At 37.7% G+C, this 27,812-nt stretch overlaps 1 long non-coding RNA gene across 1 annotated transcript in view; it reads right to left on the bottom strand.

Moving 5' to 3' along the window:
• Positions 1 to 26,704, bottom strand: part of LOC309661351 — a 67,387-nt gene extending 40,683 nt beyond the window's left edge. The window contains exon 1 of the long non-coding RNA XR_014263965.1: positions 287 to 26,704. This is a non-coding gene — a long non-coding RNA (uncharacterized lncRNA). The remainder of the gene's footprint in view (positions 1 to 286) is intronic.
• Positions 26,705 to 27,812: the final 1,108 nt, after the last annotated feature.

The raw sequence follows: 27,812 nt of genomic DNA, 5'->3' as shown, positions 1-27,812 counted from the left end.
CCTGGGTCCCGATGCGCACACTACTTTGTGTGTGCCCTCCAAGATTGGAGTCTCTGTTTCCCCCAGTCCTGTTGAAGTCTTGCAGTCAATTACCACTAGGCTTCAAAGTCTGATTCTCTAGGAATTCCTCCTCCCGTTGCCAGACCCCCAGGTTGGGAAGCCTGACGTGGGGCTCAGAACCTTCACTCCAGTGGGTGGACTTCTGTGGTATAAGTGTTCTCCAGTCTGTGAGTCACCCACCCAGCAGTTATGGGATTTGATTTTGCTGTGATTGCGCCCCTCCTACCGTCTCATTGTGGCTTCTCCTTTGTCTTTGGATGTGGGGGTATCTCTTTTAGTGAGTTCCAGTGTCTTCCTGTCGATGACTGTCCAGCAGCTAGTTGTGATTCTGGTGTTCTCGCAAGATGGAGTGAGAGCACGTCCTTCTACTCCGCCATCTTGGTTCCTCTCTCCGGTATTGTTTAACTGAAACGAGAAAGACATAAAACAGTAATCCTTACAGAGAGGACCATACTATCCAGGCTAGAGTTTTGAAGCTGACATGGTGATTAGAAGAGCAGCAGCAAGGTCCAACTATATACATATATGTAGGAGCCAGAACTCAGTGGTTTAGGTGGATAACCGTAAGTTGGAGGGACAAGGAAACCTGGCATACTCTGTTTTAAGAGAGTGCCACACGGAGCAAAGTAGATATTATTTACCTGCAATCAGAGAACTTTACTGGCTAACAGATCAATGAGCATCAGGGAGAACCCTAAAAACTGGACTTGTAGGAAGTGTGTCATGAGTCCTGTGGATTTCTTCCAAAAACATGGTTTCTTACAAAACTTCTGGTAATAAGAGTGAGTTAGGGAGAGTAGTCTCATATTGCTTAGTGTTTTATACTCCCTCTTCAATTTATAGCTACTTTTTTTCTAAATTACAAAAGTAGTACTTTATTATAAAAATTTAAATGATATAAACATGTTAATATAGAAAAAAAATTCCCAACAGTTTCATTCTCTAGATATTAACTGACTATTGCTTAATCTCCGAAACATTTTTCTTTACACAACAGGGAGGCACTGTGACCTGGCAGTTGAGAAGGCAGGTTTGGGAATCAAACTGCTTGGGTGCAGATCTTAGCTCTGTCACTTACTGTGTGACTGTGGGGCAAGAATCTGAACTCTCAGTGCCTTGGAATCCCATCTGTACGGTGGGGGTAACTACCTACCTCCCAGAGTTGTTGGGAAGATTAACAGTAGTATTTATAGAGCACTTGGAACGGTGCCTGGTACATGATAAGTGCTGTTTTTGTTGTTGATGATGATGATGATACAATTACATATAAGTAGATATTTACACATACAAATATATGGTAATTTATCTGTATATATAGCTTTATCTTTACAAAATTAGGGTCATAATACACATATTTTGGTGATACTGATTATTTATAGGTTGAACCTTTGTGATGTGTCTTCCATACCTCTTTGGACTGTTTCTCTGACTTTTTTCTCGGCATTCTGCATGATTTTTCTCAAGCTTGTCCTCCATATCACAGATTGATTGCGCCTGATCAATTCTGCTACTTGTTGTTTCAGATGAATTCATTATTTCTTTAGTATCATTTTTAATGAATTTAAATGCATATGACATCAACTTCAAAAGGAACTCAAAGGTATAGAGTGAGAAACTCCCTTGCACTTGATACCCAGTTCCTGCCTAGGAGCTAGCACTTTTGTCATTTTCTTGTGGATCCTTCCAGAGATGTGTATGTGGAAACAAGTAAATGTAAATAAGTATTATTACATGAACAGTAATTCTATAGCCCTTTTTCCATACCTTCCTTACAATACATCTTGGAGAGCTTAGATTATTATTATACAAATATCTGCCTCATTTCTGTTAATGGCTGCATATTGCAGTGTATGAATTGTCATAATTTATTAGGCTGGTCTCCAACAAATGGGAATTCGTGTCATTGCCAATAGTTTACTAGCACAAACAATGTTGCAATAAATAATCTCACATATACATCATTTTATACACATATGATTCTACACATATTTTACACATACATATGTCACACAGAGTAAAGTCCTCCTACTGGCATTTGTTATTTTTATAGATATTGTCAAATTGCTTCCCACAAAACTTGCATGGTATTATTTTTGTCTTTAAAAAACCAACTATCTACAGTTAAACTAATTTATCTACAATTGAATATAGATAACTAAATTAGCCTACATTTTAATATCTAATTTAATTTAACTGCTTTTTCCCTATACCCTCTTCATTGGGATATAAAACATTTGCAGATTCCTCACTGTAGATATACTCTATAATTTATTTTAGGGTGTAAAATCTTTCCAGTTTATTACGTGAGAATTTTATCTTGGATGTCTTCTTCTAGTATAGATTTTTCATATATTTTTTTGCATATTACATTCTATTCTTTTCTTTAAATTTTTAAAAATTCAGCTTCTTTTCTTTGACCCAAAGCTGTACTCTGGTCTGTTCTCCCCGCAGGAGATCCTGGGGGAATAGTGTCTTTGCTAGTGAGATCATCAGTCCTAACTGATCTGGGCCCGTTACTTCCACCCAGTCCACAGAAGAAGGGAGCAAAGCGAAATTTTGGCGGCCCAGCTTAGGCCAAAAACTAGCTGTTGTGAAGAAGAGAGTTCCTTTTTGGACTTCTTACCCTCACCAATCCTCATCCCACAAATGATTAGAGAGAAGTTCAGTCTCTTGGCCACTATTTAATAATATTTATTTTGGTCTTTGCTGAAGTTTTTGGTTATTTCGTTGTAAGTGTTCTTGGCAAGAAATGGACATTTATTTTGGTCCAAACAGTACAAACTTAAACTTAATCAGTAAAATATTAGTTAAGCAGAGAGAGAAGAAAATTTCCCCATCTGATACTTGGCCTGCTTACCTATTAGGTAATTTGATTACAAAAGTCTTGAAAAGCAACAGATGAATTCAGCACTTTTAATTCCAAAATGATATAGGAGATTAGATATTAGGATCCCATTCTCTTATTTTATTGAATTTTATTTATACCCAACTTATCCCATTATTATCCATAATAATAATAAAATAATGTTAAAAATGGCAGACACATTTAGCACTTTCTATGTGCCAAGCACTTCTAAGGATTTAATATGTATTAAAGCATGACACACAATGGCTATACTATGCATAAGGCTCTGTGCTCCAGCAGAGAGGGCTTGTAAATCTGCATCAGAGCTTCCTACTGGCCAATATAAAAATGGAAAGATGATCAGCTACATCACAGTGACTATAGGATAAAAATAAGCCAATTTGTCAGGAGGAGTATGGAAAATTCTTGTTTCTGTGAGCCAAGAGAAAATTCTTCTATGGTTATTCAAAAAATGGAATGTGTAGATCACACCAATGTCAACCTTAACTTAATAATTAGGTCTATAAACTATTTCTTTATAACTTTCTGCAATGTAGGCAGAGAGTTTAACATCTAAGCTTAGTTAAGTAAAAGCAATTTTACAAGAGGCCAACATGCTATGCTGTACAGAGAAGTTTTTCTGTAACCTGTCTTGTTCAAGGTATGAAATTTAGCCTATTTTGAGGGATGGATAATCCATTAAGAAATCCTCTGCAAATATGATTTTCCAAACTGGGATTTTATAGTTATGAGGCAGCACAGAATTCACAGGTATACTCTGTTAGGTAACTAACAGGCAGACTTCCCATGTTATTATTTGAGGAAAGAATCATAAGCTTCAACACTCAGCCAACTAAGGGATTTTTACCCTATTGAGAAAGTATGAGAAGCCTAACCTGGATACATGCCTCTTTATGGAAGTAAGATTAGGGAGTGTCTGCCAACAGGCCAAGATTCTATAGTCATTATTGTGGTAGACTCTATTATTGGCTTCGACTCTTCATCCCATATTGTAACCTGGAGCTTGCCCTGTGACTCAGTAGTTCCTCCTACTAAAGGTGAAGTTAGCTATTCCACTGGCTTGGGAAGAAGTGACAGGATGCCAATTCTGAACCTAGACCTTAAGAGATCCTGCATATTTTTGCTTGTCCTCTTGTGCGTATACCATCACCATGAGATGAACTTTACTTTGGGTAGCAGCTGCCCTTTTAGTCTGGGCCTCAGAATAAACGTGCGTTGAGAAGAGCTATTCAAGCCTATGGGTAGACTTGTAGCACGAGGCAGAGCCAGGGGCTGCAGGCAGAGGCAGAACTGCCCCAGCTACTTCACAGATCCATGAGCAAAAGAAATGCTTTTGTTAAATGCCACGGGTATTTTTTTGTGATTACACAGCAACAGCTGACTGTTGCAATAGTGTTAGGTCAGTTTCCAACATATGTACAAATAGAAAACGGAGGTTCTAAATATTTACCCCATAGAATATGGCAATGATAATTTTAGCTTGGAAAATTTTTAAGGCAAGTTTATCAAGCATCCAATTTGACCATAAAAATATATTTAAGAAATACTAATAGAATGCCCATCTATCATTAAACAATGCAAATTCTTGGTAAAGCCTTGAATAAAATGATAGTAGCAATCATTTTTTTTTAGAGGCAAAGGTAAGCAAGTTATTACTCTAGGCACATTACATTAATTATCTAATTTTACTTTCAACAGTTATGCAAGGTAGAAGGTAAAAATGCAAACTCTTGCCAGCGAATGTTGGCCAACCAATGGTTACTTAAAAGAGTTAATTTGTAAATTCCCTTTAAGTAATAAAACCTTTGGCTGGGTGTTCTCCATTCTATTATTAACTAAAGAGGCTCGGAATCAAATTGGCATAACTCTGAGGTTTGGAAACTACACTTTTCAGGTCAGTTTGCCTACAGAAATCAGACTTAGTACCTCTACTTCCTCTTGCAAATATTTTCTGGGCCTATGACAATTTTTAGTAGTTTCCTTAATTTTCTATCCTCTTGACTTGTTAGTGTTACAGTGATTTTATTACAGTGACCAGAAGTGAAGATGTTTAGTCAATTGACATTCTTATTTACCTGAATGAAAAGTAAGGTCACATTTTGCTTGGGTTTCAATGAACCTCTTCACTTGAAGGCACTCGGTCTAGACTTTTCGCACTGTTGTAGATTGAAACACCTGGGCACTCTCATTTTGCAGCTCCTCCTACCAAGAAGAGGAGTCTATTCCCCACCCCTTGAATCTATGCTCTTCTCGTCTCCTGCTTTGACCAAAAGAATGTGGTAGGAGTGTAGCTGTGTGACTTCCAAACTAGACCTTAAGCTTCTGCCTTGGTCCGCTGGGAATCCTGCCCTGAGACTGACACAGAGGCAGCCAGTCTAGCTTACTGAGGATGAGAGGTTACTGGAGAACCAAGTGCCCCTACTGATAGCCAGCACCAACTGCGAGATATGTGCCAGAGGCCATCTTGGACCTTCCAGCCCAGCTGACCTCCAGCTGTTTGCCCAGTCAAAGCCAGCAAAGTAGCACCAAGCCAATGCACAGAATCGTGAGAAATAGTAAATGGCTGTTGGCTTAAGCCACTAAGTTTTGGAGTGATTTATTACACAGAAATATACAATTCATACTTTTTCTTCTTATTCCTGGTAGCATAGTGGAAAATATTAGATAATTTGGAAAAAGGTAGTGAACTAAGGAGAACGGGCAGTAAACTCTATGAAGATGGATCACATGCTTTACTTCATAGACAGGAAAGGGGGGAAATGAAGCAAGTCTCATTGCAGATTGGAAGAGATGAGTGACTCTGCAGATTGGGGCAGTGAGCAGCAAGTTGTAGAGGAATGGCTCCGCCATGGCACACTGGTGACCTTGCACATATCCAAATAGGTCAGGTTTAGACTGCAGCCTGTCGTAAGTCTGGCGGATCCTCCTTATGGTCTTCCTGAAACATGAGAGCATGAAGGCTTGCAATACCAGGACACTTCTCACTCGCTTCCTTATCTGTCAGGGAGACTGACAGGAGACGGGTTCTCATCACCTCCTGGGTTCTGAGAAGGTGTGAGGCTTTCTGCCTTGCCCCCATTAGACAAAGTGCATGCTATAAAACTGTTGAGTTGCAATCTAGAAGTCCCTGCTTGGCAAGAGTATGCTGCAACTGCTTTGCAGTCATCTGGCTCTTTTGTTTCAGTGACACCTTTTTGGTCTGTAGAACAAGAACCGTGGGAAACTGGCACCTTTGGCTACTCTTCTTTTCGCTGTCTATGTAAGTAATAAATCATCTAAAGCTAAAAAGGGCTCATTTTGTCTTTACTGGCCAAATATGGCAGGCCTTGGACGTGGCCTTCACTGCCGTGTGCTTGACACAGGTCAGTAATGAAATCAAAAGAACCAGTCATAAAGAATTAAAAAAACAAACAAACCCCAAACTGTATTTCTGTAGTTGAGGTGGGATAGATTTGACACATTTTCTGACATATGATTAAGTGGATTACATTCTTCCTCCTTCAATCTTCTTTAAAATGTACAGAACATAATATGACAACTATAATAGAGAAAATAAAAAATAGTAACTGCAAAATTAAATGGGAATTACATGTTTTACCAATTTAGGTTTAAGTGATTTCCTCACTGATCTGTACGAGTTCTTTACATAGTAAAGACACTATTCTGTCATATTTGTTGAATATATGTTTTCCCAATTTGTTTACTTTGGGGGCTTTCTGATATCCAGATTTCTACATTTTTATATAACCAAATCCATAAATGTTTTCATTCAGCACTTCCTTCATCTCTTCTAATTTAAAAAGTTCTCCCCACTCCAAAGTCTTGATAAATATCTCCTTTTATTTTCTGTGACAAAAAAATTAATTCTTCAATCCTTCCAGAATTTGTTTCAGTAGATAGTGCAAGGTTAGCCTCTTAACATTTTTTTCCTAACTAGCTAATGAATTTTCCCAGCGCCATTTATTTCTTAAACCTTAACTTCTCCATTGAATTTTTTTAAGTTTTAAAAATTTATTATCAAATTTACATGCAGTACAATTCACTCTTCTAGTGTGCAATTTGACAAATGCATAGAATTATGTGATCACCACCAGGATCAAGTTTCATCATCCTAAAAAAAAGTTTGACCCCTCAGTGGTCAAATTCTTCCTCCACTTCTTAATAAAAGGCTTAATGAGATATAATTTACATACCATGCAACTCACCTCTTAAACTGTGTAACTCAGTGGGTTGTTTTTACTATAGTCAAACAGTTGTGTAAGCATCACCACAATTAATTAATTATGTTGCATTTTGAGTATTCTTCGTGCAAGCATGTGATTTACAAGTATCTTTCCAAGTCTGTGACTTGTCTTTTCATTCTCTTAACAAAGCTTTCAGAACAAAAGCTTTTAAGTTTGAAAATCCAATTTATCAGGTTTTTAAAAATGGTATCACTTTTGGTATCATAGCTAAGAATTCTTTGCATAACCCAAGGACACAAAGATTTCTATGTTTTCTTCTAAAGGTTTTATAGTTTTATGTCTTACTTTTAGGTCTATGATCGATTTTAAGTTAATTTCTCTATGAGGTGTGAGATACAGATCAAGGTTCATTTTTTGGAATATGAATATCTAATTTCTGTTGAGTTTTAATGCATCATCCTGTTAGATTTTTGTAATATAAGAGGATCTATTGTTAAGCTATTTTTCTGCACCATTAATCTGTTTGATACCTTATGCATTTGATAATCTAATGTCAGTATCAGATTGTTTTTATTACTATAACTTTATAAACTTAAAATATATATATATACCATAAGGTGAACCTATGCTTCCCACCCTATCCCAAATCTCATCTTCAGTAATGAACACATGGAATCAACACTTCAATTATTTGTCATCCATGTCCCTAACCAACCTTTACAAGTTTATCTGTACCACCAATAAATGCATCTCAATAAATAAAAAACCTGTGCTCTGGAAAGATAGCCTGGGTTGACTTAGATGTAAAAGTACAGTAAATATTTGAAACTTTAGCTCATATGTCAGTGAAGGTGCAAATACTTTGACATAAATGGTTCCAAGTTGTTGAAATATTTAAGATAAAATTCATGAGTTCTCTTTTTTTCCTGGTCATTGTTAACTGTCCACAAAGGAAAAAAGTCAGAAAAATAAATCAGTAATACTGGGAATTTAAATTCACTACCATGTAAATATTTTTCCATATAAACAAAATTTGGGTGAAACAGATATTGTCTTTACAAAAGAACCTGATTCTCAGAACTGCATAAATACACCTATGATATTAAAGTCTTTAAGGAAGCACATAGAATTTAGGGAAACTTACTGTGAAAATTCCTGCTCCAAAAATGTTTATAAAAATTAACTTATTTTCTTCTTTCATTCTCCCCACTATCTGAATGTGAATAGAGTCCCTAAAAGGTAAAACACTGGACATTAGAAGGAATAAGAAGAAAAGCAAAAGACCTGAATTATAAACAGAATAACAGAAGCTCTGAGTAACCAAAAAGTACCTGTGAAAACAAACATCCTGTGTTCAAAACCTAAGCAAGGATTCTGCCCACTCTGGGCACACAGAGTGCTACTTCTGCTCCAAGTAAATAGCAAACTAAATGAGCCTGTTTTTATTAATGTCAACAGTGAAAGTGGTCTAGCCAAACTAGTTTCTACCTTATGCAGATATCATTCATTCTTCCACAGTTAAAGATTTTTAAATTTGTGCAGGCCAATATGGAGGATGGGGTACTCATCCATGAATAAAAACATAACAATGTAACTGACATTCACTGAGTGCTAACCATGAGCCAGGTACTGTGATTATCCCACGTGTCACCTTGGGTCCAGCTTTCCCTACTTTAATCCATTTCTCTGCTTAAAATTATTCCACGGCTGCCCAATGATTCCAAAATGAAACAAAAACACCTATATCTGGGGCAGACAGCCCAGCTCTTGCCAGCCAGCCTCTCTGGGCTCCTCCCTGCGAGTCCTCCTTCCTATTTTAGATCTCCAGCCCCAGACAGACTTGCAGGTTCCCAAAGGTACCCTGACTTTGATGCCTTTGCACATGCTGTAGCCTCTTTCTCTCCCTACCCTTTCCATTTCCAAGGGAGTAAATGTTCCTTCTTTACATATCCATAGCATAATCTGCCCATGACCATACCAGCACTGATTTCACTGCAAAATTGTTCCCTCCCTCATCTTTGTGATTCTAGTGCTTAGCACAGAATAACAGTCAAAAAATGTTTCTTGAATGAATAGTGGACATTAAGATACAAGCTGGAATAGTGTGAGCTTAGGTAGTGGAAATATTTGTTATAGTGAAGATGAGAATAATCCTTCAGAGAAAGAATATGCCTTTAAAAATGGCATAGAGGTGTAATTTTTCAAAAGCCAACTACATTGATGGCTATGGATGCAAACTCTCTCATGCAGGGTTCACAGGAGTCCAGAAACTCGTTCTTATTTGTGAGGGTAAAAGAAAGGTGTGGACTTATAAATAAAGGGGACAAGATTCACATGGCTTTGTATCAGTCTACAAGAGGTAAAAGCCAGAGGACTAAAGTAAACCTTAGTTTTCATGATTCATCTAAGGCCGTAGAGCTCTAGTTTTTTCCTGATACAAGCTTGGAAAAAAATGCATAAGTGGCTCTAAAAAATTATACTGGCAGAGATTGGGCTAAAGCTTCTGGGACCATAATGAATGCACAGGACTTTCTTTGGAAGGGTAAAATTAGATTGGTGTGCTATGAGTCAATAGGAACCTAGGAACGACTTCAAGGGATAAGTAAGGAGGAAGAGGAAAAGAGAGAACTCCAATATTATGGAAATATTACTGGACTTGGAGTTATAAGATCTAAAGGAAAGTCTGCTTATCCTTTTTTAATACTGGCATAGGCTAGTCATAACTTCTTTATGCTTGTTTCCACATTAGAAAGAAGATAATAAAGTGTCTCTGAGACTTCCAGTTATTATGGTAGATTGGGCCAATAATGGAGATCTACTCATTCCACAAAGTTTTAAAACAGGCTTGAATGTAAGAAAGAGAGATCTCCAAATAATAAAATAAAGAGGAAACAAGAAGCTAAGATGTAGAGGGTGAGAGAGAGCTAAAAACACTCACAGGGGCATTAGAACAAGATATACAACTAATGGGCTGGGGCTTTCTAATAATAGGAGGAAACAGGTTAAGGTGTGTATGGCCCCATGCATGCTAGGTGCTAGACAGAGGTTTCTTCATAAACCTAGGGGCCCAAAAGGCTCAGAAATGGCCTTTTGGCCATAAAATGGGACCCAGAAAACTCCAACATCTATCAGGGATAGGCATGGAGGAAAGCCAGTTGCATACTAAGGATCTCTGTTTGGTAGAAGGGTTATATATTGATTAAATTTTATTAAATTAAATATACATATTAAAATTGAAGAGTAACCACTCAAAAGAATAGAAATAATATGTTAACCTTCTTCTCATCTAGTAGATCAATAACAGACTGTAAAGAAGAAAACAAGAATTAATGTCACTAAAATGACCATACTACCCAAGGAAATCTAGGGATTCAATGCAATCCCTATCAAAATACCAAGAACAATTTTCACAGAACTAGAACAAATAATTTTGAAATTTGTATGGAAACACAAAAACCCCTAAATAGTCAAAAAGTCTTGAGAAAGAAGAACAGAACTGGAGGGATCACTCTCCTTGACTTCAGACTATATACAGAACTACATTAATTTCGTGGTACTGGCACGAAAACAGACACATAGATCAATGGAACAGAACAGAGAGCCCTGAAAAAAATCTACAGACTTATGGTCAATTAATCTATGACAAAGGAGGCAAGATTATACAATGGAGAAAAGACAGTCTCTTCAATAAGTGGTGCTGGGAAAACTGGACAGCTACATGTAAAAGAATGAAATTAGAACATTCTCTAACACCATATTCAAAAATAAACTCAAAATGGAGTAAAGACCTAAATGTAAAGCTGGAAACCATGAAACTCCTAGAAGAAGACATAGGCAGAACGCTCTTTGACATAAATCAGAGCAACATTTTTTAGATCTGGCTCCTAAAGCAAAAGAAATAAAAGCAAAAATAAACAAATGGGACCTAACTAAACTTAAAAGCTTTTGCACAGCAAAGGAAATCATCAACAAAGTGAAAAGACAACCTACTGAACGGGAGAAAACATTTGCAAATGATATGACCAATAAGGAGTTAATATCCAAATACTTAAACAGCTCATACAACTCAACATCAAAAAACCAAACAACCCAATTAAAAAATGGGTAGAAGACCTGAATAGACATTTTTCCAAATAAGACATACAGAAGGCCAACAGACACATGAAAAGATGCTCAACATCATTAATCATCAGAGAAATGCAAATCAAAACCACAATGAGATATTACCTCACACCTGTTAGAATGGCCATCGTCAAAAAGAACACAAATAACAAATGTTGGTGAGGATGTGGAGAAAAGGGAACACTGACACTGCTGGTGAGACTATAAATTGGTGTAGCCATTATGCAAAACAGTATGGAGGTTTCTCAAAAAATTAAAAATAGAACTATCAGACGACCCAGCAATTCTACTCCTGGGTATATATCCAAAAGACCCTGAAAACACTAATTTGAAAAGATAATGCACCCCAATGTTCATAGCAGTATTATTTACAATTGTCAAGATATGGAAGCACCGTAAGTATCCATCAACAGATGACGGATAAAGAAGATGTGGCATATGTATACAATGGAATACTACTCAGCCATAAAAAAAATGAAATTATGCCATTTGCAACAACGTGGATGGACTTGGAGGGTATCATGCTTAGTGAAATAAGTCAGACAGAGAAAGACAAATACCATACGATATCACTTATATGTGGAATCTAAAAAATAAAACAAACTAGTGAATATAACAAAAAAGAAACAGATTCACAGATACAGAGAAAAAATAAGTGGTTATCAGTGGGAAGAGGGAAGGGGGAGGGGCAACACGGGGTAGGAGATTAAGAGATACAAACTACTATGTACAAAATAAATAAGCTACAAATCAATAAGCTAGGATATATAGTACAACATAGGGAATATAGCCAATATTTTATAAGTATAAATGAAATACAACCTTTAGAAATTGTGAATCACTGTGTTGTACAACTAAAACTTATATAATATTGTATATCAACTATAATTCAATTTAAAAAAGGAAAAAAAAAGAAGAAAATAAGAAGTAAAGAAAATTCACGGTAAATAAACACAGAAAAGGTGGTGAACATATGTTCAACTATATTACTAATCACAATAAAAGTAAATACATTAAACTTATTAGCACGAATTATTGACAATAATATATTAATACTCAGCTCATAAAGTTTTAAGATTTAAATGAAATTAGATGCTATGTAAGTTTTTATTAGTTACAACACAAAATGTTCACTCTCAATCCAAGTTCAGGTTTTGCTAATGACCTTTAAGACAAAGCAACTGGAAGATACTTTCCAAAGCATTTAGAGAGTTCAGTACTCAGCTTTCCATAACTGCCTCTCATTTAATGATTTCTTTTTCTCCCAGCAGACCAAGAACGGCAGCCTCCTGACAAGACGAAGCACCCATGTCATTGAAGACCTCTGGCCTTGTTAGCTACTCACCATCTGTTTAGTGTTACTGGGCTTACGTTGGAAAAGAAGAAGGAAAACGACAAATTTGGCTTCCAATTTACTTTGTTCTTTGTTCCACCTCTTTAAGAGTTCAACTTGAATCTGTTTTACAATGTAAACATCATGTTAAAAATATAAAGCAAAACTCTGAATCACACAAAGAGAACCGTGGACGCTGTCTATCCCAGTGAGTTTCTGGTGCTGTTCTAAAGAGCCTGCAAGGCTTTGGGCGCCACAGCAGGGAGGGTGAGGGAGGGTTCTGAGCAGGAGAGCCCCAGGTGCCTTCCCATAGCTTCCTCAACCTGTTTGGGCTTCAACCCGGCTTCCTTCCGTGTGAGATTTTATTTGAAAAGAGTACCACATTCTTTGTTCAACAGAGGATGAAACAGAAGTTCAGAGAAGGTAAGTGACTTGCCCACTGTTGACAAAGCAAATAAAAAACCAGGGACTAGAAATCAGCCTTTTTCTCTAATACTATCTGTACACTAGAGACATGATTTTGTTTTTTCTCCTAACAAAGGAAACTCAGGCATTGTGTTAAGTGCTGGGACTAAAAATATAAATAAATTGTGGTCTCAGCCCACTGGGGCCTTTGACTCTATGGCATCATCCAGGAGAAAGTTTTTTTAAGAGGGATGGAACCATCAACAATTTTTAATGCAGTCAAAGGAACCAGGAAGATAAGAACAAAATAACCCAAGGAAATTAAAAAAAAAACAACAAAAGGAAACAGACTCACACTTTTAGAGCAGGTGAAATTTGACCTTTACTGGTTATTGCTGTAAGTGACTTTACATGTATACCATCATCATAATATAATATAGATCACTGAAGAAATTTACATCTCCATAGACCTTTAAGAAGAAAGTAGTTAATCATTTGCTAATATGGCCTAGACTAATGGGCTCCAAACTTTTCTGATCACATGTTTGGGGGGTCCCCAGGACCACACTCACTTCTGACAACAACTGCAAGTTCAGGCAGTCCCCAAGACCACTCTCAGGTTTGATAATTCCCTAGAAGGACTAACGGCTCTCACTGAAAGCTGTTATACTCACAGTTATGATTTATTACAGTGAAAGGATACAGATTAAAATCAGCAAAGGGAAGATACATACAGGGCCGAATCCAGGAGGCGTCCACGGAGAGAGCTTCCAATTGTCCTCTCCCTGTAGGGTCATAAATAGTGCTAACTTTTGGCCACAATATATGACATTACACATGGAGTACTGCCAACTAGGGAAGCTCACCTGAGTCTTGGTGTCCAGAGTTGTTACTGGGGCTTGGTCAGGCCTTTAGCGTCCAGAGCCTTTGAAAGTCAAGCCAATGCTACTGTATGGCTGAAAGTCCCTACTGTAAGTCAGATAGTTAAACTATCCAGTGTAGCCTGAGGTCGCCAGGTAAACAGAGACACTCTTATCAGACAGGACATTCCAAGGGCTCAGAGATCATCTCCTGGGAGCTGAGGGAAAAGGCCAGGTCTTTCTTTAGATGAGGATAATTCTTTACCTTTATAAATTTATAAATTATACACGTGTTCTAAATGTAAGTGCATAATGAACATTATGAAATACATAAAAGTAGAATTTATTAAAGGAATACATAAAAAGTTAAATACTAGATCTGGAATAAGGAAGCCTAAGTCTCATCCTACTCTGCCATGAAGAACATCTCTGTGCCTTAGTTATCTCGTCAGTAAAATGGGACAATCAACATTGTTCAATGAACAACAGAGTTCAATATCTGTCAGCTGTTATTATTATCCAATGGGTATCTAAAAAAGGAAATAGAGTATGAGTGTGTTAAGGGATGGATCTTTTCTTGGAGCAGTTACATTTAGAAAATTTAGTAAGGGTGGAGGGGAAAAATACTTGAAAAACCAACAACAACAAAGAAAAATACTTTGCTCTGAGGAAGTTCTTAAAGTTGTGCTAATATATATGATAACGTAATAGATGGTGCTGAAATAGTTAGCTTGAACAACTGGTACTGAAAAAGAGCTAAATGATTTACCAAAAAGTTTTAAAGACATTAACAAGAGAAGAAGCCAGAATGGCTCAATGTGCCCACATGTTAAAATATTGCTTTGAAAAGAAGATGTAAATTAAGTAAAATGAAACAGTAAAGAATTGTGGAAGATAAAAATGGCTTTATTAGCAACTAACTATATGGATTTTTCTCTGGGCCTCAGTTTCGTTATCTATAAAATGAGGAGATTAGAGGAGAGAATCTATAAAATCCCTTGTAGCTGGAAAATATTACCACAGGGACTTGGTCCTCAATAAAGGGGAATATGCATATATATACATATTTTTTTAAAATATGTGTTTTACATACATTTGCTTAGTAGCTAAGAACCAAGATGTACTTTTCTTTCTGTAACTGTATTTTTCTTACGGGAAAAAAAATAACATCATTAATAAAGAATTGACATAAGATTTGTCAATCAGTGAAGAAACAATTGGAAAAACTAAGAATTAGAAAAAACTACTCATTATCTCTGAATCTGGCTAATATTATGATTAGGATGGTGATGTCCTCAGAGAAATTAGAACAATTAAGAACAAAGCAAATTTAAAATGATGCTTGTTTTCTTTGTAAAATAAGTAAAACCTTAGATGTAAGAATATAAAGGCATAATCTACAAGTGGCTAATGGAAAGAAGGACTTCTGGAAATTCATGAAAAGATTTCAAAGGAAGTAGATTGCTTGCAAAACAGAGCTTATGAAATCAGTGGCAATGCTAAATTGAGTCAATTCTAAACATGCAATCCTGGAACCAGAGGAGTCAGTGTTGAACCATATCGTTTTAGCCTACAAACATTATTGCAAAAGGAAGTGGACATTTTCCAGAACCTCACAATACTGAGGTCATTTCTAGAAACCAAAGGTCTTAGAAATACGAATAGTGCTAAAGAAATATAAAAAGAGGTATGAAACTCCGGAGCATATGAAGAAAGAAAGTGGGAAACGTTCAAATTCATAGAGCCTGGAAAAGCAATAAGCAAAAAAGAAAGGAAGGACAATCTAGGATTGTCAGCATATCAGTAGCAATTAAGAAAAAATTACTGGCAACAATATAAAAGAAAAAATTTAATTGAGCTTAGGGAAATTCAGTTTGATAATTGGTAAAACAGATTGCAATAAGGTTTGCTGTAACTAAAAATACTTGAATTACCTAATTCTCTTTGGTAAGTATCTTGTTATAGGAATTCAAATTTCCCAGAATAAAAAGTAACTATAAACAAAAGATAGTCTCAAAGAACTGGATTAAATCTCAAAATATTATTTGGCCAATTACCATAAGATACCATCCCCAAGTAGAACTGATTTTACAGCAAGGCTGTTTTTCAGAGAGTTCTGAGGACAGAGATTCTATAGCTCCTTTGGTAAACAATCCAATATTAAATGAACCCTACTGTCAAACATTGTCTTTATGTTTCATCAGACTTGCTTTTCTCATAGGTTAAGATAGTATCTTAGTCAATCTTTCCTGCATTCTCAAGTGGAGGAGCCTGAATATCTTTTAAACTTCTCTTGACGACTCAGTTTTCCCAAAGCACAAATCATAAATATAGAGCTCAAAAATGAAAGATCATGAAGTGAATTCTCCCCTGTAACCACCACCCAGGTCATGAAATAAGAACCTTGCCAGCACGCAAGACCCTTCCTTGTTCTCCTTGCCAATCGCCACCCCTCCTGCCTCCCCAAAGATAACCACTGACCTGACTTCTAATGCTCTGGTTTACATATGCCTATTTTGGAAATTTACAACAATGGTTAAACCATGTGTTCTCTCTTTCTTAGTAGCATTTAAAATTGAGATATACTTCACACAACATAAAACCCCCCACTTTAAAGTGTCCATCAGTCTGTTTGTTTGTTTTTTTACTATGTTCTCTATGTTGTGTATCTGTCACCACTATCTAGTTCCAGAACACTTCTACCACCACCCCTCCCCGCCGACCCCCTGCCAAACACCCTGTGCCTATTAGCAGCTTTTTGTTCACTGTTATGCTTGTGAGATCCATATGCTGTGTTTAGCAGCCAATGTTTTTTTGAATAGAGCCTAAGGAGTAAAGCACAGGTTTTTCTAATTAATTTTGGTTCCATACACAAGACTAGCGGTTTCAACCCTGGTTGCACACTAGTATCCACCAGGGAGAGTTAAAAATCACTGATGTGTAGGCCCCATCCCAAATAAATAAATGACAATTCGATGGTGTAGAAGGAGCATTAGCAGCTTGAAAAGCTTTCTAGATGATTCTGTTGTGTAGCCACGGTTAGGAACTACTACAAACAACTAATCAGAAGACTTAACCTCACCAGAAGTAGGCTCTAGTTAACAAGACTGATTCTCTTGGGCCCTGGGGCATACTGAATTAGAATCTTCAGCGGCTGGGTCTGGGAATCTGCATTTTGAAAAGAGGTTCATGTGCTCCTTATAAGACAGTTTCAGAAATGCTGCAGGAAACCAATAATTATTTCTAAGAAAATAAATGACTTCATCAACAGAGGTTTCTACTGCCTTTAAACAAGAAAACACAAATGCTAGTTTAAAATATTTTTAATACACCAAAAAGAAACTATTTTAACATATAATTTAGAGTGATGAGGAGAAAAATGTACTACATCTACCTCACTTCTTTTGTTTTGATACTAGCCCAAAGTGGAAACCTATTGGGAAGTAGCCTTTTCCACCTCCTGCTCTGAGGTTAACACAGGAAAACAGGTCTACTTTTTTTAGACGTCAAACCAGTCTCAGTGCTGTCAACAGACTGTGCAATTCCCAATTGCTTTTCGTTCGTAGTGGAAAGTGTACAAAGAATCTTCTTCACATCACCAGATAAACACATTGGGAAATTTTAAAAATGCAATTGCCAAGAAAAATGGCAAACAAAATGGAAAAGGAAAAAGAAAATTCAGAAAAGAAAAAGAAATCTCCAAACAGTCTGAAACAGACTTCATTTCATATTGTAGTATGATACTAACAACTTCACATACGGAGAAGTAAGAACGTTTTGTTAGAAGCTAGAGTTTGCTTCGTGCCCTTGTAATAGCCCTTGTAATGTGCTCTTATCACCTGCTCCTGATGGAGACAGCTTATATAACCAGGGGCAAGGGCAGGGCTTTATGTAGTACTTTCCAGATCCTCAGCTCTTAATAATGTATCGCTCTCTTTACTGAAGGGTATCTTCCATTATAACAAGAGGTGTTCTCTTGTTCTACCGCCTCATTATAGACATGACCTCATAATCGTTCACCTTAGCAGCTGGACACTAACAGTAAACTAGGTTCTGTTATTTAATGCATTAGTTCAATACATGAGATGGTGTTAAAGTTGTCTGAATGTACTAATACATTTTAAAATAAAAATTTAATTTTAGTATAGTTTAGATGTATAGAAAAATTGTGAAAATAGCCCAGAGAATTCCCATATACCCCGCATCTAGTTTCCCTTATTATTAAGATCTTATTTTAGTATGGTACATTTATTACAATTAATGAGTCAGTACTGATACATAATCATTCATTAGAGTCCTTACTTTATTTTGATTTCCTGAATTTTTACCTAATGTCCGCTTTCTGTTCCAGGATCCCAGCCAGGACAGCACAGTACTTTCAGTTATCACGTCTCCTTATGCTCCTCTGTGCCTATTTCTCAGACTTTCCTTGCTTTGTCATAACCTTGACAGTCCTAAGCAGTGCTGGTCAGACATTTTTTCGAATGTCACACACTAACAAACTTTTACAGATACCTGATTTATTCCTATATTCAATTAATGCACTAGAAAAATTTGACTTACAGCAATATTAAAAGGAAAAAAAATCTTTGGGAGGTGGTTCAAACTCTTAGAATCAACTCTAATAGACTTGAATAATTGGTCTTAGTGTACATAGAGATATAATACAAGATAGAATAAAATTATGACTAGTAGTTAGAATTATTGTCATTTCTAAAGATTGGAACTTAACTTTACAAGTTAATAAGAATTGAAATTATTTACATTCTTCTGGGTTCCAGTCATTGTTACTGCTTTCACATTGCCATAAAGTTAATATTATCTTGAGTTCTGATTTTTAATTTGTCATTATTTATAAACTTCTTTATGTGTTGAAGTAAAATGCATATTTGACATTTTAAAAAGCAGTACAGTACTCATTCCATCATATTAATATATTCATCTAAATACTCCCCATTGTGGAATATTTGGTTTGTCTCCACTTTCTATAATACTACTATTAACACTTGTGTACAAGAACAATTTAAAGTTGAACCAGGGCTTCCCTGGTGGCGCAGTGGTTAAGAATCTGCCTGCCGATGCAGGGGACACAGGTTCGAACCCTGGTCCAGGAAGATCCCACATGCTGCGGAGCAACTAAGCCTGTGCGCCACAACTACTGAGCCTGTGCTCTAGAGCCCACGAGCCACAACTACTGAAGCCCGCGCTCCTAGAGCCCGTGCTCTGCAACAAGAGAAGCCACCGCGAGGAGTAGCCCCTGCTCACCACAACTAGAGAAAGCCCGCGTGCAGCAACGAAGACCCAACGCAGCCAAAAATAAATAAATAAAATAAATTTAAAAAAATAAAATAAAGTTAAAAAAATAATAAAATAAATAAAGTTGAACCAATTTGCATTTTCTCCAGCAATGTATATAAATGCATGCTTTCCCACATGCTCACCAACACTGAGTTTTATCTTTTATATATTTTCTACTCCAGTATGCAGTGCTGCATTAATGCAAACACTGCATTATAGGAGCAAGCTGTGCATTTTCCATGTCTCCTTGTGTAAATTGTTTCTCCTTTTTAAAGTGGAATTTAAATGTAAACCCTATAGATGAAATTAGATGGTGAAAATTTTATTTACCAATATGCCTCTTAGGGAGAACTGTCCTTTTGGGACAACGGGCGTTTATAGTCAAGGGTGAATGTAAGAAGAACTGTTCCTGAAACTAGGGATGATTTAATTGATTAAGGAAGAGGGGAGAGTGAGAGAGGAAAAGCAAGAAAGGAGGGAGTAATGAGGAAATAGTGAAAGGTCAGCACTCCACATTCTGAATCCTGCCCTCTCTGTAACTTACTCAGATCTTTAATAAAGTACTTTTAAAAGCCCATAAAGTGCTTAATATGAATGGGTAGATTAGCTGTAGACACTAAGATTAGAGAAGTAAAGGGTGCTAAGAAAGGAAAAACAGAAGCAAAAGGACTGCATGTGTGTGTGCGTGTGTGTGTGTGTGTGCGTGTGGTGTGTTTGGGGAGCACAGTAAAATTCTCAGAAGGCCTTTTGATATCAGAGTGACTAGATTTAAGTTAGGGAGACCCCAACTGCTGCCCAGATTATACACATTCACACATTTAAAATAGTAAGCTTTTAATGGTGTGTCACACTTAGTTCTTCCTGTCATTGGAAAATGTTTTTATTCTTGTAGTGCAGAAAAATGTATGTTGTGTTAATACCTTCTTCTGCTTTTTAAAATCCACTAACTTATCTCCCATCCATAAAAGCGACACATATACTATTCTGGCTTCTTTGGGTTTTATATCTTATATTCCAGTTTCTTGCAGATTTATATTTTATATTCTACTTGTGAACCCATTATTACTAATTTGGCTGCAGTGACAACAGATCTAAGTTAATTCTTTTTCATACCATTGAAAAAAGTTATCTCACTCTATTGTATTACTCCCTGTTTGCAATAAGTTATTATAATGGTTTGAATCTATAGTTGGCCAATTTTTGAAGCTCCAATGTTATACACATCATGTACTAAAGATTTTTGTAATCAATTTTAAAGTCTGTCCTTATCATTATAATCTTTTTTAAAAAATTTATTTATTTTATTTATTCATTTTTGGCTGCGTTGGGGCTTCATTGCTGTGCTCGGGCTTTCTCCAGTTGCGGCGAGTGGGGGCCAGTCTTCATTGCGGTGCGCGGGCTTCTCATTGTCCTGGCTTCTCTTGTTGCAGAGCACGGGCTCCAGGTGCACGGGCTTCAGTAGTTGTGGCTTGCAGGCTCTGGAGCACAGGCTCAGTAGTTGTGGCGCACGGGCCTAGTTGCTCCACGGCACGTGGGATCTTCCTGGACCAGGGCTCGAACCTGTGTCCCCTGCATTGGCAGGCGGATTCCTAACCACTGAGCCACCAGGGAAGCCCTCATTATAATCTTTAAAGGAGGAATTTTGGACATTTTTGCTCCCTTTCAAACGAGTTTCACTGTCACTAAAAATCTGTCAGGGATTTAAATTTGTTACAAGGATCATAAAATTTAGAGCTGGAAAGTATAATAGGGATGACCTCATTCAACTCTGTGATTTAAAGCTGAGATAGAGGCTAACAGAACTTGAATCACCTTCCCTAGTCCCAGCTAGTTAACAGCAGAGCTGGGACTCTGACCCAGGTCTGTGCTGACCATCTCAAAACATATAATAATTAAAAAGGAACTGCCTGTTACTTTTACTGGTCCTTTTACTTTAAATCTCCTTTACCTTCATATTTATGCTAACCCACACTGAAATAATCTCATCTTTCTTTCTGTGGACTTTAAACAAGCAGGTCAAAAATTTAAAAGAGCATAAGAATGAAAGTTTGCCACCTACAGGTCAAAAGAAGGAAGAAATGTTTTAGGGTTTTCAGAGTAGAGCTCTGATGCCTCTTACGAAGCAGAAGTGTTTTAGAAGACTTCTCTGAGACAGTAGCTCTCAATATAGCACAGGAAGACTTTTATAAAGGGGATTCTGCCTTCATTCTCATCACTGTTGATGTGACAAGTTTTTACTACACTCTTTTTTCAGTAGTATATGGTAGCAGAAAAGAATGATGGAACACTGAACAGCATGAATTCATAATTAGCCCGGAATGAAAATGGTTCACAGCAACTGAGAACATGGTATTTCTCTTTCTATTGGTATCCCCTCCTCACTGCTAAGAAATATCTGAATGGACAATGAAAACCCTATAATGATGTTGGGACAACTAGATAACCATTTAGAAAAATTTCTTTTAGAGCCATATCTACTAAAATAAATTCCAGATGCGTTAAATATTTAAACGTAAAAGATGAATAAGACCTTAAAATTACTAGAAGTCTATATAGGTGATTATAATATAATCTTGGGGTTGGAAAGACCTTTCTAAACCTAACACCAAAGGAAGAAAATCAAAAGAAAACATAGACATTTTACAAACATTAAAAAAATATAAAGAAAAATCACTGTTCTTTCTTTCACACTAATAATCATAGAAAGGTTAATCAAAATGAGACTGCATTTTCGCTCAAATCAGTGAAACAAAATTTTGGTAATAATATCCAGTGTTGACAATGGCTGTGGAAATGACACTTCCATTTACAGAGCCTTTTGGAAGAACAATTTGGCAAAAATATATTAGAAAAGCTAAAATGTCCACCTACCTGTTGATCCAATATCCATCTCTAAGAATTATTCACATGATATAATCATTAAGAGGAAAGATTCATCTATAAATACATTTTTATACCCTTGTTAATTATAGCAGCCAAGCTGTAATTGAACTAAATATCTGATTGGATATGGGTTAAATAAATTATAGTAGGTTATTGTGGTGTAATAATATGATGCCATTGAAACTATTTTACTGACCTCTAATGATATTAGGGCTATTTCTTAACATATTACTTGATAGAAGTAGATTATATGGCAGTGTGTTCCATATGATCCCACTTAGAGATTATTAAAAAAAATCTACATCCATACATACAGAAGAGGCCTGGGAAAACCAAACCTCAAATATTAATAATGGTTACCTTTGTGTGTGGAGGGAAAAGAGATCAAGAGTTTCCTCTAAAAATGTTCTTGAAGAATAATGGAAAGAATAATGTGTTAAAATAAATCCCAGGATGGAAGTGTGAATAGGGGAAGAAGAAAAGACAATCCATAGTTAAGATAAAAAGAATGGGGCCTGGCTATGAGGAGAGAAATAAAAGTATTTAGGAAGAATGGAGGTGCCAGAACATGCAACCAAATTGGCGAAGGATAAAGTCAGATGCAAAGTAAGAGAGGCTGTACGACATGATCGAGGTGCTTGGAACAGGTCGCAAGCAGCACAGGCAAATTCGCCTGCCTGCTGCTTTGCACAAGGTGGATTTTGTTCCCCCAGGGGTCAATCTAAAAGAGATAATAAATTCTCTAGTCTAAATAAAGACCTATGCTGTCTAAAAACTCTGTAAAAACACATTGCTAAGTGGTCACAGATGAAAACTCATTTAAAAGTAACAAAGAAACTAGATTTTTTAGAATGGCTCATTGAAAAGTATTTCAAAGTATTTGAGAGTATGTCACTAAAATATATATTTTTTAAGTCTCAATGTTTTTACCTACAGAAGAAGACAGAGCTAACCAAAATTCATCTGATTTTCACCCTTTAGTGGAAATTTGCTCCTAGGTTACTTTCTACTCTTTCAAAACAGACTCATATTCTGCCACATGCTATTTGTATACCCATTAGCTCCTAGAGAAATGGTCTTCAAACTTTTCTCATCATTTGACCCAATATGTGCACATTTACTTATTTATAAATAATATATATATATCCTACTAAACTAATATGATATGTAAATTACATAACAAAAAAATTAAAATTACAGAAAACAAAAGCAAAAGGAAGTAGAAATTCTACTATATTCCTCTTGCACCCCAATGGACCTTCTCATCTCTGCATCTGTCCCTCTTCAGAGACCACTGGCTGCCATTAGGGTCTCTCTAGTTCCACTGCCAGACTGTACCTCTAAATAGCTGTGTACTTTGGGCAAGACACGGCCTCTGTGCCTCACTTCATCTGTGAAATGAAGATAATAGTAGAGCCTGTCTCACAGAACTGCTGTGAAGATTAAGTAAGCCAGTGCCTGTAAAGTGTCCCCCATCACACTTGGCATGAAGAATTGCTCTCTATTGGTAGCTGTGATCTATGATTGACACTTTGCCAGGAGCAATCCTTCTTTAGATGATTGCTGAGTTAAAGTTGATTATATCTGATATTTTAGAATTCCAGCTGTTTCATATAAAATAATGCATGCAGATCTGTCATCTTTCCTTATCCTTCTTTGTCACTGTGCCTTTTTCCTACATTATCCTCCCCAGCCTGGACCTAAGTGCATGACTTTCATATTTTTGCAAAGTTGCAACCGTGTATTCCCCCGGAATGTGTGGGTTCACAGTTTTCTCAGGGAAGATTAGCAATTACTTTGTATTAAAAATACCTCGGTGCTTCCCTGCTGGCGCAGTGGTTGAGAATCCACCTGCCAACGCAGGGGACACGGGTTCGATCCCTGGTCTGGGAAGATCCCACATGCCATGGAGCAACGAAGCCCGTGCGCCACAACTACTGAGCCTGTGCTCTAGAGCCCGTGAGCCACAACTACTGAGCCTGCGTGCCACAACTACTGAAGCCTGTGTGCCTAGAGCCCGTGCTCCACAACTAGAGAAGCCACTGCAATGAGAAGCCCGCACACCGCAACGAAGAGTAGCCCCCACTCGCCGCAACTAGAGAAAGCCCGTGCGCAGCAACGAAGACCCAACACAGCCAAAAATAAATAAATTAAATAAATAAATTAAAAATAAAAACCCTCTTCATATTCTGTCTAATCTCTTCATATTCTATTTAAGTTATAGTAGTGCTGATCAATCCTGGCTGCACATAATAATCATATGGGGAGCCTTAAAAATCCAGGTATCTAGGCCCCAACTCTAGAGCTTCTGATTTAATTTGTCTAAAAGCTCCCCAGGTGATTCTAAAGTGCAGCCAGAGATTGAAAACCACTGAACAAGGGAGAAATCATCCCTTTATGTCAGTGTTCTCAATCCTGGCTGTACATTCCAATCACATGGGGAGCCCTTAAAAACACCAGTGCCTGATTCCCCTGAACCTGCAAACATAAAATGATCCAACAAGGTGCCCACCCTCAAGGAGCCTATAGTCAGTCTACTGGGGGAGAGAGATAAATACACAGGTTACTGTAATAGGGTGTGGTACATGGTGTTTCTATGAATAGGTTGCTGAGAAAACATAGGAGGGGTGCCTAACCTGGACTGGGGAGGAGGAATATAGTCAAGAAAGATGCTAGGAAAGTCTGAGTTTCTACTTTTCCCTTTGAACCCCAAGAAACAGGGTTTTACTAGATTGGCATTCTAGTAGCTGGCATAGCAGGGATTCATGTACTTTTTTTTTTTTATTAAAGTATGATTGACTTACAATATTATGTTGTTTTCAGGTGCATAACATAGTGATTTGATATTTTTATACATTACAAAATGATCACCACAACGTATTTCTTTTAAAAATTAGTTCAGATTATGTCTATATTCATATTTGTATTTTACCTGTCTAGTTCAAATAAATCTCACCTTCTAAAAAACAAAACAAACAAACAAAAAATACCAATGCCTGGCACCCTGACCTCAGATTAGTTAAATATCACTGTGGATGTGGTCAGGCCATTAGTAGTTCTTAAAAGCTCCCCAGTCAATTCTTATAAGAAGCCCAGGTTGAGAACTACTGCTTTATGTAAACAAAATACTAAAGTAAAGAAGGCAGCAACCACAGTGAGAACTTGACAGCATGGTTTGTAACAGATGACACATACATACTTCAAGGGAGGCTGACTGAAGAGCGGTGTGGTCCACAATCATCTGTTGCTAACTCTTGAGTCTCCTTGGGTTCGGCCTGGCTTTGCTGCTTTAGGCCAGCAAACCCATGTGGGAGAGAGTAGCCCTGCTACCCAGGATACCAGTGGCCCACAGGAGTCTAGTAACTCTTTAACAGGGTACAGCACTACACCAAACCTACTATTATTATTATTTGTCATTATGTTCTTCAACTGCCCGGGTTCTTATCTCCTCCAGCCACCTTGAGAAGTAGAATGCATCTTACCTAGTATACTCCTTTCCTATTGCTCTTATCTCCAAAGTAGGCACACTGACCCTTTTCGTTCATGGGGCATTATTTCTAATTACCAGAAAGAGGGCAAGGAAGGGAGGGGCACAGAGGAGAATCACTAAATTGTAAACCTAGGAAAGGAACAAAAATCTCATAAAATTGTTTTATAACAACATTCCAAATGCTTGACTTACTTTCCTGGGTATATACACACAGTTAATATTTATTGAGTTAGGTTATCATAATGCATATTTAACTTAAGCCTCAAAGCCACTTTAAGAATACCTTTTACAGATAAGGGAACAGATTAAAATAGGTTAAATGACTTGCCCAAGGTCACACATGGGAGAAAGTCAGAATTTGAACAAAGGTCTCCTAGTTTTCAGTCCAATGCATATTTGATCTCATGGGAAGCGCATCTTAGAAGCTGACAGATACCTTCCTGTCATCATTCTTTTATCATGGAAGGGAGAACCTTTAGTTGGTCTATGGGAGACTATATCCTGTTGCTCCCAGAACCTGGAGATAAGGTGATACTCTAGGGTTTAAACACGTACCTTGAAGTGGGTGATTGTGGTTATTAGAAGATGTCACTCTAGGGAAGATGGTCCCCAAATCAAAGCAATAAGTTGTCATTTAAAGGGGCCATAGAGTCAGAGATGGAAAAGATGGCAGAGTAGAAGGAACCTGGGCTCACCTCCTCCCATGAGCACACCAAAAATACAACTAACTGCTGAACAACCAGCAAAAAAAAAGACTGGAATCTGCCAAAAAAGATATTCTACCTCCAAGGATATAAAGAAGAAACCATAACAAGACGGTAGGAGGGGCTCAATCATAATATAAACAAAGCCCATAACCGCTGGGTGGGCAATCCACAGACTGGAGAATAATTATATTGCAGAAGTTCTCCCACAGGAGTGAGAGTTCTAAGCCCCATGTCAGGCTTCCCAGCCTGGGGGTCCGGCATCAGGGGGAGGAGTCCCCAAAGCATTTGGCTTTGAAGGCCAGCAGGGCTGGACTGCAGGAGCTCCACAGGACTTGGGGAAGCAGAAACTCCATTTTTGGAGGATGCACACAATGTCTTGCATGTACCGGGACATAGAGCAACGGCAGTGACTTCATAGGAGCCTAGGCCAGACCTACCTGCTAGTCTTGGAGGGTGTCCTGGGGAGGCAGGGTGTGGCCGTGGCTCTCCCTGGGGACATGGACACCAGTAGTGGAAATTCTGAGGAGTGTTCATTTACGTGAACTCTCGAGGAGGCAGACGTCTTGCTTGGGTCATCAGCACCAAGACCTGGCCCCACCCAACAGCCTGTAGGCTCCAGTCCTGGGAGGCCTCAGGCCAAACAACTAACAGGGTGGGAACACAGCCCCACCCATCAGCAGACAGGCTGCCTCAAGACTTCCTGAGCCCACAGCCACCTCTAGACACACCCCTTGACATGGCCCTGACCACCAGAGGGACAAGACCCAGCTCCACCCACCAGGGGGCAGGCACCAGACCCTCCCACTAGGAAGCCTGTACAAGCCTCTAGACCAGCATCACCCACCAGGGGTCTGACACCAGAACAAGAATACTACAATCCAGCAGCCTGTGGAACTGAGTCTGCAAACCCAGACTCAAAGTGAGATGGCATAGGAATATGTTCTAGACAAAGGAACGAGATAAAACCCCAGAAGAACAACTAAGGGAAGTGGAGATAGGCAATCTACCAGAGAAAGACTTCAGAGTAATAATCATAAAGTTGATCCAGGATCTCAGAAAAAGAATGGATGCAGAGTGCAAGATGTTACATGAAATTTTTAACAAAGAATTAGAAAATATAAAGAACAACCAAACAGGGTTGAAGAATACAATAACTGAAATGAAAAATACACCAGAAGGAATCAATAGCAGAATAAATCAGACTGAAGAATGGATAAGTGAGCTGGAAGACAGAGTGGTGAAAATCACTGCCAAGGAACAGAATAAAGAAAAAAGAATGAAAAGAAATGAAGACAGTCTAAGAGACCTCTGGGACAACATTAAGGGCACAAACATTTGCATTATAGGGGTCCCAGAAGAAGAAGAGAGAGAGACAAGGCCTGAGAATATATTTGAAGAGATAATAGCTGAAAATCTCCCTAACAAGGGAAAGGAAACAGTTACCGAAATGCTGGAAGCACAGAGAGTCCCAGGCAGGATTAATCCAAGGAGGAATACACTGAGGCACATAGTAATCAAATCAACAAAAATTAAGGACAAAGATAAAATATTAAAAGCAACAAGGTAAAAGAAACAAATAACATACAATGAAATCCCCATAAGGT

The sequence above is a fragment of the Balaenoptera physalus genome, assembly GCF_965194825.1.
Source record: "Balaenoptera physalus genome assembly, chromosome: 5".
NCBI lineage: Eukaryota > Metazoa > Chordata > Mammalia > Artiodactyla > Balaenopteridae > Balaenoptera > Balaenoptera physalus.
This window is presented reverse-complemented; position numbering and strand designations above follow the sequence as displayed.